This window comes from Corvus brachyrhynchos, unplaced genomic scaffold (genome assembly GCF_000691975.1).
Source record: "Corvus brachyrhynchos isolate BGI_N302 unplaced genomic scaffold, ASM69197v1 scaffold381, whole genome shotgun sequence".
Lineage (NCBI taxonomy): Eukaryota > Metazoa > Chordata > Aves > Passeriformes > Corvidae > Corvus > Corvus brachyrhynchos.
Window position 1 is genome coordinate 130,001 of NW_008236219.1, and position 4,545 is coordinate 134,545.

Below are 4,545 nucleotides of genomic sequence, written 5' to 3' on the forward strand. Positions count from 1 at the left end.
CCTCGATCCGGGAGTGAGTGGGAGCAGGAGGGAGGGCACGGAGGCTCCTCGGGTGGGACCGAACGCTTCATCCATTTACTCGTCTTCCAGCTTCCTGAAACGATTTTTTGGTTTGGGGTGGGTTTTTTTGTTGGTTTTTTTTGTTTTGTTTTGTTTTGCTTTTTTGTTTTGTTTCAGTAGCAAGTAAGTGGAGCAGCAGTGGGTAGAAATCACTCTGCAAGGTTCGGTCTCCATTCCTGGAAAAGCCTCAGGTGTTCTGCAGGACCTGTGATCCTGCTGGGCAAGAGGCTGATGCCTTAAAATTAGAAGATGGGTGGATGGGTCAGTCTTCTGAAATATACTCACCTCTACATGATACTATGTATTATCATACATATATATATATGTAATCATACATTATTATCTGTGTCTTTTACCTATATTGCATCAACAATGTAGATGTACATGTCTATTTAAACAGTGAAATATTTACAGCATGGCTGCATCTGTTCATGTCCACTAGGAGAAGAGAGAGCTTCTCTTTTTATAGAGAAGCTCTCTCTGCTGTCTTATCAATTACTTGTGCTTAAGCATTTAACATTACTGTTCTCTGCTCTACAGGAGAAAATAAATCTCAGACAAATGCTTTTCCCCAGGCAAAGTAGGAGGACTGAGGACCTCTTGGACAGATGTTCAGCCTGCAAACTTGTTTTCTCCTCCTCTGAGTGTTGCACTTAAGATCACTAAATTGATGCCTGAACAGTTTGTCTAGGAGAAGAAAGAGCAGGAGAGACTGAGAACAGAGTGAACAGTCAGAGTGTTATGAAGCCAGATAAAAGTAACTGTATGAGGATGGATAAGAAAAAACAAATAGATTTGGAGTTGTTTTCACTGTTTTAGAACTTAATAAAATGGAATATCCTTTTATGACCAAGTGACCTGGCTAGTGGATGAGGGGAAGTCTGTGGGTGTAGTCTACCTGGACTTCAGCAAAGCCTTCAGTACTGTCTCCCACAGCATTTTCCTGGAGATGCTGGCAGCCCACAGCTTGGAGCCCACTCTTCTCTAAAGGGTTAAAAACTGCCTGGATGACTGGGCCCAGAGAGTGGTGGTGAATGGTGCCACATTCATTTGGTGCCTGGTCACTAGTGGGGTTCCCCAGAGCTCAGTATTGGGCCCAGTCCTGTATAATAATATCTTTATTAACGATCTGGACAAGGGGCTGGAGAGCACCCTCAATAAATTCGCAGGTGACACCAAGTTGTGTGGGAGTGCTGCTGGAGGGTAAGAAGGCTCTGCAAAGGGATCTGGACAGGCTGGATTAATGGGCTGAGGCAAATGGTGTGAGGTGACACAAGGTGAAGTGAGAGGTCACTTAAGCCACAGCAACGCCCTACAGAGCTCTATGCTGGGGGCAGAGTGGCTGGAAAGCGTCCTAGTGGAAAAGAACCTGGAGGTGCTGGTTGACAGTGGCTCAACATGAGCCCAGGTAGGCAAGAAGGCCAGTGGTATCCTGGCCTGTATCAGCAATAGTGTGGCCAGCAGGACCAGGGCAGTGATTGTCCCCCTCTACTCAGCACTGGTGAGACCACACTGCAGGTGCTGTGTTCGGTTCTGGGCCCCTCAGTTCAGGAAGGACATTGAGGTGCTGGACCTTTTTAGTCTGGGGAGACTTTATCACTCTACACATACCTGAAAGGAGGCTGTACCAAAGTGGAGTCTGGCCTCTTCTCGCAGGCAAACAGTGACAGGACAAGAGGAAATGGACTCAAGGTGCACAAGGGAAGGTTCAATTTGGGCATCAGAAGGAATTTCTTTACGGTAAAGATTTCAAACCCTGGAATGGTCTGCCCGGGGAGGTGGTGGGGTCACCATCCCCGAAGTGTTCAAGGAATGACTGGACATAGCACTTAGTGCTATAGTTTAGTAGATAAGGTGGTGTTTAGTCAAAGGCTGGACTTGATGATCTTGGACGTCTTTTCCAACTTTAATGATTCTATGATCAGTCTGCGCCAAAGTCTACAATTTGAAGGCAATGTGAGGTATGTCCTCCTCGCTGATGCTGACTTCCCTTCTGCCTCTTCAAACCTTTTACTGAGGGTAGAAGAGCCTCTTGCCACAGATTGCATTTGGCATTCTTTCCCCTTTTCTCTCCATCTTTGTGCAAATGTCTGTAAAACTATTTCATCATTTGCTAATGAGCTGGTGCCGAACCAGTTCCTCAAAATAATTTTGCTGCTCTAATGCTCTTTAACATAATAATAGTGTGTAATATTCTTGTAGTAGTTCTGTGTTTCTATGTCAATCGTACACCTCCTATTACTGCCTTTTCATGTGGCCTGAAGAGCAACCTTGCCCTCGCTGAGGCAGCCACTTGAGCAGTGTTCTGCAATGCTCTATAGCTCATGGCATTGCCTGCCCTATGTAGGGAGCTAAAAATGACCCTGCATCCAAATGCTAATTGCTGTGCCTTGCTTTCACTGTTCAGATCCTTACTAGAATCCCTTGCAGGTGTAAGAAAATCTCAGCAGTCTGTGATTTTTTGCATTGCAAACTTCCAGCTATACCCTAGGATTATAGTTCATATCTGCAACTGAGAGCGAGGAGGGAAAATGATTCAGAAGAACAGGCTCTTTTAAAAAACATTTTCTTATGTTACAAATGTTAAGGGAGAAGTTGCTCCAGTTGCTTGAGTTGGTTCAAGCAGGGGGGTGGGGGGGGCGTTCTCAAGCTCACTGCACTCCTTCCCTGCCTGCACAGCATCACACCCCTGCACCCCTGTATCCTTTGAGACCCACAACGGTGCTGTCACACCCCACCTGCCTTATCGTCAGCCCAGCACCATTCTTGCAGAGGGATCTCCCTGCACCAGGCTCCCAGGACACCTCACTGCTCTGCACCCATGCAGCCAAGCCTCTCTGGGGTCTTGCACTGGGTCAAGGTCCAAAAAGAGGGGAATTACTGAGACTGTTCCCCTCTGCAGATCCTGGCATTCCCCATGGCTGCAGAGCAGAAGGACACATACCCAGGAGGTCATAGAAGAGGAGACAGGATGTTTACATGTGCACCTCATACCATGCGAAGTCTGAACTCATTTCTCTGGTTTAACTGCCCTGACACAATGACCTCTTTGCCCAGGTAATGCCTCCAGCCACCTGTTCCACACCACTCTCTTCACTGGCAACCCGTGGCATGTTGTTGTGCTCCTTTTCACAGTCTTTCAGTGGGTGTTAGTAACCTAACACATTAACCTCCTATACTATCTGAAATAAGAAAACAACACTTCTGGCTACTTACCTGTACCAGTTCCAGACCACAGCACAGGGTACATCCTGTTTGCCAGCCTTTCCCTTTAGCTGTTGATGCCCTTTGGTTGCCCACCATTCAGGATGAGTGCCAAGTATCAGAGGACCAGCTCCCAATGAGCCCTCTTAGTCTGCTGAGTGCTGGTCACACTGATCAGATTATGGAGCAGAAATTAAACCATTTGAATGAATGTTATAGATAATAAAATCCTGGAACATTATGGGTGTTATACTCATCAGTCATCCAAAATTTCCAGCCTTAAAAAAGCATGAGAAGTTTTGTCTCTTTCTGTGTCACTGAAAACCTACAAAGCAAATATTTCTTGTTGGGCTATTTACAGAATACTGTGGGTTGCTTTGTAGGAGATCTCAAGGCAACTGTCTTGATATTTTTCATTTACTGGCTGAGACAAAAACAATGTACAGAAGCCCATGATTAAATTAATTTACTACTACTTTTTTAAACACAAATATTGCAGTTTGCTATTTCTGCATCATAGGCTGTAGACAGCTGGCCTCTATTTATAACCATGTGACTGATGAGAGTTACCTTTCCTGTGAAGAAGTTTCTGAAACTTAAATTATTGTTATTTTGGGGTTTTAGGAGTTCTCCTTTTGTTTTCTTTTTCTCTTAAAGAATTTTCCTCATACATGTTGCCTGGGGGGACAAATTACTGGATACTTAGGGGAAACAAAAGACCTGGGCACAGAAGGTAGGGTGCAACTGGCTACTCTCTTTCACCTGGGGTTTTCTCATGTAGGGCAGGGGATACTGCGAGATTTGAATTGGGAAAAAGGGGTTGGGTACATCCCCTAGCTCTCTGGTTCTCCCGGCATCCGGAGAGAGAGGAGGGCTGCCATCGTTGTGGAGGGAGCTCGTCGCTGCTGCGGGCTTCTGCTTTCTGCTGCCTTTCTTCTGCCATGAGTGGGGCTTGCTCGCTGGAGCGGCTGTTGCACCGGGACCCTAACACCCCACCTTACTAAAAGAGGGACCTTTTCACCATCTGCTCAGGTGCCTCGGGGAAAACCCCGAGATCCCAAGCCCGCTTTTCCCTGCCCCACTGGGAGCCGGGCCGTGGCCGCCCTGCCCCCGCCGTTGCTTCAAGCCTTTGCTACGTTGTAGGCCTGCTCGCCCTGCCTGCCCAGACCTCCAATGGGTTCTCACCGCAGCTCTGCAGTTTGGATACATCTCATCTGCCACCCGGGATTTGTGCTCGTCCCTGCTGTTCCAGCCTGCTGTTCCTGAGGGTACGGCACGACA